Here is a 13,439-nt window from a genome sequence, read left to right as displayed (position 1 = left end):
ATCCATAGACAAGACTAGTACTAGTGATCATTAGTCAAGGCAAATACACAAGTCAGCTAACTATGATTTAGTATTATTTCAGTTAATATGGAGTGTGTAATGCGTGAATACCAAGAGATAACGAAGTAGTTAGCTGATTAGCTCATGCGTAATTATCATTATTAAAGTCTAGTCTGAGAAACTTATCCTAACGGTTGTTGCACATATTATCTAAAAGTAAATTTAACTGGTGTAGTAATTACAGCCTCAACAAAAGGTGTACAACAACACATTCATGCTTATAGTCAACAAAGGGGAAGTTTTCCAGCCACAACTGAACAGCTGCCACCACCTGCTCCCTCCCTCAGGAGTCTGGGAGTCTCCACTTTCCTCCTCATGCAGTCGATCACCGAGGTGAGAAACAGCTTGAGTCATGTGTAATATCAGCAATGTAAGTACAACAATCAATCCCCATAATGTGACAAACCCCCTCTCTGACTGGCCAGCATCATGTCAAGTGCCATCCTGCCCTGCACAGACACACTTCTAAGGCACTGGAGGAGAGGACTGAAAACCCAGTTGATATTAATGCTGTCAAATTTTCCACCTCCGTAGAAATGTCATCAATCTTCTTTGCACTGTTCCCCCACCAGGAAAGGAAACCACCTGTGTCTTTCTTAGCCTGCAGTAACACCTCGCTGTGTAGTAGTGAGTGCAGTGCATGTGGCGGTGACGGTAGGTAGCATTACGAACGGAGGGGAAGAAAACCGCCGAGGCCTCCAGACAGACTCTTTGATTTCATTAATTTGTCCTTGCCTGGAGGCAGAACAAAGTTGACAGGGATACATTTAAAGTGTCACAACAGTTAACTGAGAGTCATGTACGAGTCGAGCCTGTGGTGGAAGCGCAAGGTTAATTATGGTACATACATGTCATATGAGCACCACATGAGTATTATTATAGCATGTAAAGACCTCTACATCCTGCAACCGTGGATTTTCAATAAAAGAGCTTCGCTACTGAAAAGCGATTACATTCAGAAAACTGTGCCGATATTAGCTTCCTAGCTAATGCCTGCTGAAAAAGTAGGTACGACTATTTAGAGTATTATTAACGTCGAGGTGTTGTGTTTGCTTTCTGGTGTCAGTCCCATACATCTGTTTGCTCTCTGTGCTCACATATACTTCACTTTAATATAACTGATTTCCCAGTGAAGCAGCTCTAATTGACATATTTTTCTGTTTCTCTTATAAAAAAAAAAGAGATAAAAGTGACTCATTAAGACTACCTGTTAACCAGCAGTCACTTCCAAGCCATTCCCAAGATGTTCTGCACCAATAAACTATTGATTTTATAACTGCAGCATCATCAAACACACTTATCATTCACATAAGTTAAAGGCAAAAGTCATGCTGTGAATTCGGTGATATTTAGGGCGGCTGTGGCTCAGGTGGTACAACGAGTCGGTCAATGATCGGAAGGTTGGCGTTTCGGTTACGCCCTGTAGTCTGTGTCATGGTCGTTGTGTCCTTGGGCAAGACACTTCACCCACCGTGCGTGGTGTGAATGCGTATGAATGGATTGTGTGAGGTGGTGGTCAGAGGGGCAGAATGGCAGCCACGCCTCCGTCAGTCTACCCCAGGGCAGCTGTAGCTACAATCATAGCTACCACCACCGGAGTGAATGTGTTTGAATGAATAATTGACAGTGTAAAGCGACTTTGAGTGTCTAGAAAAGAATCTGATCAGTTTTTATTATTATTATTTACTTGTAAAATGATCAGTCAGAGGGCTACAAGGTAGCACCTTTGCCTCGCAGTAAGAAGGTTGCCGGTTCGTGTTTGCATGTTCTCCCCGTGCAGTGTGGGTTCTCTCTGGGTTCTCCAGCTTCCTCCCACACAGTCCAAAAACGTGTTAACTGGTGATTCTAAATTGTCCGTAGGTGTGAATGTGAGTGTGCTTGGTTGTCTGTCTCTAAGTGTAGCCCTGTGATAGACTGGTGACCTGTCCAGGTGAACCTGCCTTCACCCTGAGTCAGCTGGGATAGACTCCAGCCCCCCACGACCCTTGTGAGGATTAAGCGGTTTATAGATGATGGATGGACGGATGATCAGTCAGAGAAAAAGTTATAAGTGACAGAAACACATCTTGCAACTCCCATCTGGGTAATAACACTGCTTATATATTCACAGCTTGTACCACTCGTAGGCAGTACTGGTGACTGTCTTCTATAGAAAGTGGCTAAAACTTGTCCAGAAAGTTGCTCGATTTATCACTAGTTGCTTATTTAAAGAAAAAAAAAGTTGCTAAAGGAGTCTGAACAGTTGCTAAAAGTTAGAAATGAAGCAGCTCAATGGCAACAATGATCTCACACTCACAAAGACTAGTTTCTGTCTAACTATTTTATTTAACAGGCTTTGAGGCGAAATGAAAAATATCTGTAATAATAAAAAAAGTATATCTACCTCATAGAATGAGCAACTAAAAAAATTTCCTTTCTCTCCTATCCGTCTATGAAGACCAACAGGGTGAAATATTAGGAGATGGCTTCATTCATTGTCACTTTTCTAACCTTCAAGAAAATACAGCTCGCTTATAGACACTGGTGTGAGAAATTTTCTCCAGAAATAAAAAAGCCTTTTACTTTTGCCCTTTAGAAATAAGCGTACACAAAAACGTCCACACATAAACACAAGCGCGCACATGCAGCCTTGACTTCCCGTTGGCTGTTGTAACCCTTGTATTATACACAGATTGTATTGATCCACATATAGGAGGCGAGCAGGGAAACATAGCCTGTAAATAAGCTCAAAGAAATTTACTGCTGACGCCATCATTTTTGTGTTCCTTTCAACTGTGAAAAGGAGGCAAAAGTGCTGATGAAGCTCGAAGAAAGGAGGAGAGAAGAGGAGAAATTAGTGTTTCTTTAATAAGTCCAATGTCGAGCGATTTCTGCATATGGCACAGACACACACATTCAGAGCAGGACTACTACCCCGGCTTTTCTGGGAAGGCATTACCAACTTACCACACTAAAGCATACACACACACACACACACATACTCATACACAGAAAAAGGCTGAGGTTTATCGCCAGTCTCCACACTTTGCCCGTTGAAGCTTGGAATTTCACCGGCTGCTCTTCCTTCATTCATTTCAGGGAATAAGAAACAGCTCTCCAAACCCAAAAAGCAGCCAGTTTTAATGAATGTTTACAAGTGATGATGCAGCAAGTCGGTGTCTCTGCGGGGCAGGCACACAAACTGAATGTGGACATGTTTAGAGTGATTCTTCCGAGGTATACGTTTAGCCGGTGCGACCTAAAAATTAATTAAAACTGCAGAAAAATCTCTTTACTGGAGGCGTTTTCTGAGTCCATTCGTTTTCTGCATTTTGTACCAAAATCACAACATGCAAGTTAAAGTGGTGAAAATGAAATGGAGTGTCTGTTTGGTCACAACACAATGAATGCTCGTGGGATTATCAGGAAAGAGAATCAAATCAGATTAAGTTTATTGTCGTGTTGCTGTACATACACAGTAGTACAGGCAAGATGAGAGAGCGTTTCTTCAGGATTATTCAACCAGCAAGTTTTGCAGAATGCACGTCTGGGATAAGACACTAAACGTTCACTCTTGCTGTCTCCTGAAGGGGGCGCTGCGTCCATGCACGCCACCATTCATTGAACATGGTGAACCTCTTCAGGTCCTGGTAGGTCTTCAGGGACACAAAGACACACTTGATGTTGTGACGATGGTGAAGCTGCAGATGCTGCCCAGAGCTAGCTGTCTGTCTGTCTGCATCCCCTCCAGCTGTATGTCCGTCTGGGATGCTGTCATGGAGCCATGTTTCTGTTAAAGCAGACACACAGCAGTCCCTCCACTCTCTGCGGGTTTCTCTCAGCAAACGTAGCTCGTCCAGCTTGTTGTGGAGGGAGCGGACATTGGAGAGTAGGAGGACGGTCCTGCTGGTCTGGAGGGGTTAGCCTTTAGCCTAGCATGGATCCCGGCTCTCTTCCTCCTCCTTTGTTTACGTTCATACCGTTTGTGCTTCATTCTCTTTCGGGTAACTGCCGGCGTAGTCTCCAATCGGACTCCGTGTTGGTGTAGAATGTCCAAATCACAACCGATCACCGCAATTCCAGAAGTCTCCCGGCTGCAAGTTTTACGGAATGAACATCTGAGATAGACAAGACACTCGAAACGTTCACTTTCATTGTCTCCTGAAGTGGCCGCTACGTCTGTGCGTGCCGCCATCACCATCACTTGTTTTAATCCTTATATCCAGTATTAAACTTGGGTTGAAACTGGTTTGGACACACATTCAAACAGTCTAATAATCTTGTTTGTCCTGCCAACTCGTCATGGCAGTCTGCTTTTCCTACACTGTGTGCAGCTGTGATGTGCTGTTGCATTATATTGCTGCCAGCTGAGTACAGCAGAGAACATGTGATTCTTAGGTGAGGTTTAAGAGACTCACAGAGTAAACAGTGGTTAAAACAGTGATACACACACATGTAGCTGCAACACAGTTATTGTGGGTGTTTTTTTGATTTCCTTGTGCCTAGAAGTTTGGGAACGGTTCAAAAACTGTGAACCAAAATTAAAGCTGGCCTCCTGTTGGGGCTCTAGTTAACCGTGGTATTCCTTTGACACAGGCTGCACAAAGGTAGCATCAAACTCTTATAAGCACTCAAAGACAGTCCAAAGCTGTGTGGCTGAAATCCCAGCCAAAACCCAAAACTCAAATTGGTTTAACAAACTTCAGTCTCTTCCTTTCCTTCGTTTGTGGTCACTGGATCCTGAAGTCTGTGTCTCTGAATGAAGCAGGTCAGTTTTCTTGTAGCTCCAAACACCAGAAAGGTCACGAGACTAGATGAGTACGTGTATAGGTTCGGTATGTTCCCGTCTGGACACCGGATGTGATTCTTTTCCAAACATCATTATAAACAAACTTTGAAAGCTAACAAGAGAAGCCGGGCGAGATGTAGATTTAAAGCAAACAGCTGAAAAAAAATCTAATTAAGTTGCGTCAAGGCCTTCAAAACTTGAAACTCATCACTCTTTGCTCTCATTTGTGTCTCAAACATGCCACCTCCCGTAAGAACAATAATATATGTAGTGTTTTCTGGACACATACATGAAGCAGGTTCGCTGTACACACTACGTCCCTTTTGCACATATGCAGACATAGCTGATATTTGCTTGGCGGGAACGCTCTGAAGCACAGCTAAGTGAGGGAATAATTTGCATTTCAATCTTTTAATTTGCTCCCCTTTTGTGAAATTGAGCCGACTTCCATAAGCTAACCGCAGTTGAGTACAGAACCCCATTTCAGCATCCCCCCTCAGGGTGATTCTGTACAATTTGAATATCTTTTTTTTTTTTTTTTTCCCAGTTGAACTCACACTGAAACTCATTTTTCTATTACGCACATTGAACTCTTGTGGGTTTTCGACTCAAGTCATGTTCCGAACATGTCGACTCTGCAAAGATTGAGTTAAAGACATATTAAACTTAATATTCAGAATTGAAGGGAATTCAGAGGGAGCTTGCTCTCTGGGCTCTTAAGGGTGATGTGACAGGGAGCTGAAGCTTCTAACGGAGAAGAGACAGAAATTACTGCACTTGGCTTACCTCCCCGTTGCATCTTAAATGTACCAGAAACTGCTGGTAAAATGTGGGACATGTCGCAAGAAGACAGAAAAACACACGATATTCTGTTTTTAACAAAATGAAAGGTTTTCATTTCACAAAAGCTCTGCATTGATGTAATTACGTTTTTTTTAAATTTTTAAATGGCGACAGCATCATAAGATTTCACCTTTACAAAATGTTATATTTACTGTCGTGTTTATTCTCAAACTTTACAGTTTTTTGATTACTTTGTTAACGAGTCACATCAGAATATTGACTTTTCTTTATGAGTATTTGTCTATATTTAGAGATGATTAATGATTGTGCTTTTTCATTTATTTAACAAAAAATGACATTCTAAGATGAAATAAAGACGTTTGTTTCCCTTTGGAGGCAGGTGTCTGTGCAGCAAGCGAGTAGGAGCATTCAGTTTATGTTCAGTTTGGGTTTTTTTTCATTTTTTTCTCTCAGTAGAATACTTCACTGTAAGGCAGGGGTGTCCAATCCTGGTCCTCGAGGGCCGCAATCCTGCAAGTTTTAGATGTGTCCTTCTTCCAACACACCTGATTCAAATGATCAGCTCATCATCAAGCGCTGCAGAAGTCTGATAACAATCCTGATCATTTGAATCAGGTGTGTTGGAAGAAGGGAAACATCTAAAACATGCAGGATTGTGGCCCTCGAGGACCGGAGTTCGACACCCCTGCTAAGGGAATAAAAGAGCAAATGAGAATGAACAAATCATAAAATGTCCTACGCTAACGTGGCATATTGTTCATGCATACAACTAGATCAAACAGTGCAATATAACAAATAATATGGCACACATATGCACCCACAGGCCTCCTTTAATCCACTTAGATGACCCGTGGTTTGGTCTCCTCGCCACTCAAATTGGATCTTTCTTCTATTTAATCTCCTCTTGTCCGTGCACGTGTACGCGCCTCTCATCTATGGAGACACATGTATGCAGATGCAAGTTGTTCAATTGTGTTTCGCTGCTGTGCATCACAATATACGGGTCTGCATGCAGTGAACACATCAGTACCGGCGGCTTTTCTGAGCAATTTGTCAACATCAGATACGAATCATTGCTAGAATGAAATATTAATATATCGTTCATGAATATTAATGTGCTTATTGAAGCAATTACCATAATACCAACGCTCCACCCTTACATGTTACATTTAGCTTTAAAAGGAAATAAATTATACACTAAATAATATGGATTTACGGGCTTTATGTGAGCTTTACGCGCCGCAGAAATTAAAGCGCCCGCCTCTGAGCAGTTTGCTTGGCTCCAGACTCCACTCAGGGACCACACATGATTAGCTTCTAGCTACACTATATCTGGTGTAATATGGTTTAGGCTTTGTGTACCGTCCCTTTCAAATAACAAAATGTAATAAATATGTAAATTATGTTGAATAACTTCCATTGTGCGAGCCTTTGTGCACACACTAGAAATTAATGCGCAGCCTACTTTGTCAGCTGAAATGCAGATTCCTAAAAGAAAAAAAAAAAAGTATTCTAAGAAATTTTGCTGATTGCGGTTTGTATTTATTATGCGTGTAATCAAGACCTCTTCCGTCACAATCAAAATTTTTGGATGACATTCATTTAACAATCAGCTAAATTTCACGCCATTAAAAGGCCTTTTGTTGTTTTGAGATACTGTAAATGCAATTAGACAGAAGTTGCGCGAGGTAAAGACGAACTCCGACACCTACACAATCACTCCTCTCAACTTTCCGTAGAATATAATGAGAGAAAAAAAAAAAAAAAGGTATTCATCAAATAAGTCCTTTAATCTTGGTTCTTCTTGATTATGGTGCGTAAAACTGTAAACGTATACGTCGATACGCTGGTGTTCAAAGATGTTGTATCATCACCCCTTCAAATTTTAATTGTGGTCCAAGTACGTGGCAACATTTAATACAGATTGCGTCAGATTGAGCTGACACGTGTGATTTTAATGATGTAAAATTGCGTTGCTTCCAGATATGTAAGCACGTTCTGCAAACGTCGCAGTCAACGCTTGCTTGGGTCAGGATGCGACCCGGTGAACTTCCGTCAAATCCGTCAAAGATCATTAAATAATGCAGCACTTCTGATAACAATTCTACGGTGGCCCAGAAGTGTCACAACAAAACAAAAGCCACAACACAACACAATAAGCCCCAACACTACAAAATTAACCACAACACTACAAAATAAGCCGCAACACAACACAATGGCTGCAACGGAAGTTGTTTTTTTTAACCCGGAAGTTATACTGTGAAGTGCGCAATGCCACATGAAGTGGGCAGAAGCTGGAGATTGCTTGTTGTGTTGTGTTGTTAGCCCCAACACTACAAAATTAGCCCCAACACTACAAAATTAACCACAACACTACAAAATAAGTCGCAACACAACACAACGGCTGCAACGGAAGTTGTTTGCAACGGAAGTGTCCACATTAACAAGTCAAACAAACAATGACTCTTTATTTGTAAATCAAAGTTAACAACCGCTTTAATAGCGCATACCGAGATTAATGGACACTATTTGCCATCAGTATTTTAATTACTTTCGAGTTGTTTCCAACAATCTCCAGCTTCTACCCACTTCGTGTGGTTGCGCACTTCACAGTATAACTTCCAGGTTAAAAAAAAAACAACTTCCGTTGCAGCCGTTGTGTTGTGTTGCGGCTAATTTTGTAGTGTTGTGGTTAATTTGGTTGTGTTGTGGCTTATTGTGGGCTGCAGGGTGGCGCAGTTGGTAGCACTGTTGCCTCGCAGCACCGGTGGTGGCACTGGAATCTTTCTGCGTGGAGTCTCCATGTTCTCCCCGTGCAGCGTGGGTTCTCTCCGGGTTCTCTGGCTTCCTCCCACACAGTCCAAAAACATGCTGAGGCTAATTGGTGATTCTAAATTGTCCGTAGGTGTGAATGTGAGTGTGCTTGGTTGTCTGTCTCTAAGTGTAGCCCTGTGATAGACTGGTGACCTGTCCAGGGTGTCCCCTGCCTTCATCCTGAGTCAGCTGAGATAGACTCCAGCCCCCCGTGAACCTCGTGAAGATTAAGTGGTGTATAGATGATGGATGGATGGATGTGGCTTATTGTGTTGTGGCTTTTGTTTTGTTGTGACACTTCTGGGCCACCGTACAATTCAGTGTCAGATGATTGCGCTTATATGAGAAACTTTTGCGTGTTAAATGTTGTCAGTCATTAACCTACCACCTACCATCAGCAAACCAGGCTTAGAAAAGTGGAATTCTGAGGTGATGCACTTTCTTTGACACCAGCGTACTTTTCCGTCATGTCTGGATGATGCTCTAAAGTTCTTATAGGAAGTCAGAGAGCACGCTGGGACGGGAGATACCATTAGGCACATCTCCGAATCGTAAACTTCATGCACCTCGGCTCAAATCCACAACATTATCGGCCCGCTGGATCCTTTTAATGGTGGCACTTGAAAAAAAAATTGCTAACCACATGGAAAATCCCCCCCCTCCCTCCTCCTACTCGCTTTGGCTGATAGCCAGGGGTATTAGAGGTGGCACATGTACAATGGGGAGATTGAAAAGCAGAAGGCAGCAGCAGAGGTGCTGGGGGAGGGAGCAGCCTCTTCCCCCTCAGCCTCCCATTTCCTATTCTCCCACTTTTTTTTTTTTTTTTTGCCTCTTCACCCCGGCTCCAGCACTGTAATATGTCTTTCCCAAGTTGTTTATAATCACTGGGACACCGTCAGTCGAGAGTGATTGAGGTGCTGGAGGAGAAATAGATGGTTAGAAAATAAATAAATAAATAAATAAATAAAGATTCCTGCAAGTCATCAGACGGTAGAGGGGTGGGGGTATAATCTGAGGCAGTGGAGGTGCTTGCTCAGCGGTGAGATTTGAAGCTTTACAAGAAAGCCACACATATATATATAAAAAAAAAAAAAAACCCTCCTGGATGTGCCCACCGCTCGACAGGCTTCAAAGCTGCACTCATCTGGAGCTACCTTTACTGCAGAATGTCAACAAGGATGGAGGGGAAAGAGGAGAGAAGGCGGTAAGAGATGAAGAGAGGCGAAGGGGACGACGTCAAAGAGGGAGGCAGGCAGAGAAACAGTGGATGCGTTTGATGCAGATGAGTTGGCTTATGGAATTGTTGTGCGCTCGCCAAACCTGTAGGAAAACAACAGTTCCCCGCATCCGTCTGAATTTTTCATCCCCGTGTCTGGCCGCACCGGTTTATTTCACTCAAGGCAAACACATGACGGCGTGTGGACGTCTTTGATTTTGGGAAATCAATGGCAGCCGAAATACATAGAATATACTTTGTTTATTCCAGACCTGGGGAGTTATTGTAAACAGCAGCATCCAAAAAACAGAGAAAGAAAGTACAAGAAAATAGCAATCATGAAGTAATATGCATCCCCGGTGTCCAAGACCCCACCGTTTCCAGTTGGGCAGTCCACATAGTGGCTGAATGTGGGGAGAGCGACGTATGATTAAAGTCTCCTGAGACGACGATCAGAGACTGAGGGTGTGATGTTTACAACTGGGAGACTGAACTATGGATGAGTTCACAGGCCGCAGGGGGGGAAGTAAACTGCAATCACCAGGACATGCGAAAACTCCCTCAGCAGGTAAAACAGCCGCAAAACCAACCACCAGCAGTTCAACATCCTTCGTGCAGCGCCGCTCTTTAACGTGCCAGCATACATGGCGAGTCCCCAGCCTTTCTTCTTACCACTCTCCCTCCAGCTCCAGTCCGATCTGACCAGGTAAAATCCATCCAAAAGTTACGAGCCAGTCCGGAGTGAGTTCGTTCAGCTGTGACTCTGTGAACAACATGAGGCTGCAGTGATTATATATGATTACATACACAGGTGGACAAAATAGTTGGTACCCCTCAGTTAATGAAAGAAAAACCCACAACGGTCACAGAAATAACTTGAATCTACTCTACCTTTTTTCTAAAATAAACTCATGAAACAGGCCTGGACAAACATGATGGTAGAAAAGACTGAAAATAATGTGACTATGGGGACATGTTCAATCGAGGTGTGTCTTCTAATTAGCATCACAGGTGTCTACGAACTTGTAATCAGTCAGTCGGCCTATTTATAGGGTTATTGCTTAATTTTCATTGAATTTTTATTTATTATTACTTTTGTCAGATTCAAGTTATTTCTGTGATCGTTGTGGGTTTTTCTTCTTTAACCGAGAGGTACCAACTATTTTGTCCACATGTGTACATTACATACATTTGGTGAAACCAGTGTTCTTTTATTGATGTTTTATTTACCGAATACCCCAGAAACTGTTTCGTAACGATTTCAATTCAATTCAATTTTATTTGTATAGCGCATATTTACAACAACAAGTCATCTCATTGCGCTTCACAAAGGCAGAGGCAGAAACACCCAACAATCCAAAACATTTGGATTCCCTATAAGCTTCAGCAGTCTGCAACAGTGGGAAGGAACCGAAAACCCCCACAGGGGAAAAAAAACCTCCGACAGAACCAGGTTCAGGGAGGGACGGCCATCTGCCTCGACCGGTTGGGTGAGAGTGGGATGAATTATACAATTTAGTTTACAGTTAAACAAGTTATTAGAATTTATTGTCCTTTTGTAACAGTCCTTGGTAACGATCAAGTCTCTTTGAAATTCTTCAGTAACTCCAGTCAGATTGATATTCACGAGTGTGTCCATCTCTATACATTGCTGGCAGAGTTCAAAAACCTAAGTAGCACTACTGGTTGCGTACATCTAGCATCATGCATCGTCGTATCATCGTAATCAACCCTGCTCTGATGCCCGGAGATGCTCATATTACTCATAAGTGCAGATATTAGAGATTTTTTTCCAAAAGCTACAGACAGTACTCACTGTTTTGATTCCGATTTGAAAGAAAAACATGTTTTTCTTGACTTAAAATGGCTCCAACAACATATTGAGGATTACAAGTTAAAACACTTTCCCATATGAAGAAAAACATCTCGTTGCTCATCGTTCTGTTTTCTCTCTGCCCCTTTCAATCAAAGCAGACGCGCAGCACAACACGGAACCATCCAGTGTGAGCAGTCATGTCTCAGCCTGACTTTTGATGGGACATTATGGTGCTTTGATAATAAATAAGTGCGTGCTTTAATGAGATGTTGTTGCTTTGAACGGCCCCCTCTCTTTGTAGAGACTCCCGACATCATTATTTTGTTTTTAGATTTAAAGGCTTTGAGAAAACATCTTTGCAAGAATTCTGCTACATGAAAAGCTGTCTTCAGTGTTTTATAAAGTGGATGATCTGTGAAGTTTTATTGTGTGGTTTTTCTTTAGACAACATGGGGAAGTTTGAAAGATGTCATAATAGTTTTGGAGGAAAAAGATGCTTTTGTTTTCGGTTTTATAATCATTTAAGATTTAGAAAAAACACCATCATGCAGGGTTCTAACAAGACAAGTGCAAGCAGTGCTGCAAAAAATGGAGTCTCCCTGACCTTGAAATGATGTTTGTCTGTTCCTTTGCCATGTGCGTACTGTGCACAGTGTGCACAGGACAAAGGTGAAAAGGTTTATCAGGAATATTTGGCCGCTACAGAAGAAGGCTAAACATGAGGCCGACCTGCAGGTTTTTTTTTCCACTGCGCTGTTGTTGTGAACCTCCTACTGTACTATTCAAGCCAGCATATTGTTCAGCTCTATCCGCTGCCGTGAGGGGATAAAAATGTCCAACTTATAGTAAGAAAGGAAAACTTACATCATTTTGTGGCAAGATTGCAGGGATTCCAACCGGGAGCTGACATCAGCTGAACATATTCTAGTTCGCCTTTACTCGTTTAAAAAATCTCTAATGACCTGTTCTCGTCTTCTTTCATCCAAGAATAACTGGAGTGTGATGCAGAAACTTTGAAGGGGAGCCTCAGAAAGGTTGGCAGCAGTAATGTAGATTTTTTAAAAAGTGATGGCGCATTTGATAGAAGTGAATTTCTAGACTTGTGGACAGAAACTCTTCCTCGCTGTCTAAAGATGTGGAAAAAAGAGAGAGAGGGGGATTGATTTTTTCCAAACATGTCACTGCCTGTGCTGCTGTGACATTAGAGACGTACAAGTCTCCACAAGTGGACGTCTCAAGCACCTCTCGCCACACTCCGGCACAATAAACTGGTGACTGATGGAGCCGACAGCATGCGGCGAGGAGCTGAGTGGACGCCGTCTATGGACCGTGCACAATAACAGAGCCGGCCCTTATCGTCAATTTGTCCGGCGTCATCTTCTCGCAGTTGACCCCCTTTGTCTCGTTTACACTGAAATGTGAATGTTTTTTTCCTGACAGACAAGATAAACCTCTCCATTAGGCTGCTTATTCCTCCCTCCACCTGCTGCAGTGCACATTGTTGTTGCCGTGCAGGTTTTTTGTGTGCCTGGGACTGGTTGTATTAGAGATGTACAAAAAAAAAAAAAAGGCAAGCAGGTCTAATGACCTCGTTTTGTACTTTCAATTACAGTTTATTTACTTCATTGTAGAAAGCAAATGTGATTCCAAAATGATTCTTTCCGAACAGGAACTGGTCACAAATGAGTCACTTCTTGGTAAACTGTATCTTCTTACTGTTGTAGATGGAAATTGGTGATTCGTTTATAACCGGATGTAATTAGTACAAATAGCATTTTTTTTTTATATATATATGCTTGAAAAATCTAATGTGAACACTGTGTTCCCTACTTACCCGAAACAGTCTTTTAGATGCTCATAAGATGATTCATAACCGAGCAATTAGGTCACAAAAGGGCCCCGAATACATCACAAAAGTCTGACGAGCAACGCTGAAAAGCCTGTGTCGCTCTTTTTTTTTT

At 42.3% G+C, this 13,439-nt stretch overlaps 1 protein-coding gene across 1 annotated transcript in view; it reads left to right on the top strand.

Annotated features, from left to right (window-relative positions):
• grid2 (glutamate receptor, ionotropic, delta 2) overlaps positions 1 to 13,439 on the top strand; it is a 584,280-nt gene that overhangs the window by 484,457 nt on the left and 86,384 nt on the right. The gene's annotated exons all lie outside the window — the stretch shown is intronic.

This window comes from Stegastes partitus, unplaced genomic scaffold, assembly GCF_000690725.1.
Source record: "Stegastes partitus isolate 25-593 unplaced genomic scaffold, Stegastes_partitus-1.0.2 Scaffold155, whole genome shotgun sequence".
NCBI lineage: Eukaryota > Metazoa > Chordata > Actinopteri > Pomacentridae > Stegastes > Stegastes partitus.
Note: the sequence above shows the minus strand (reverse complement) of the source record. Positions and strands in the feature narration are given on the sequence as shown.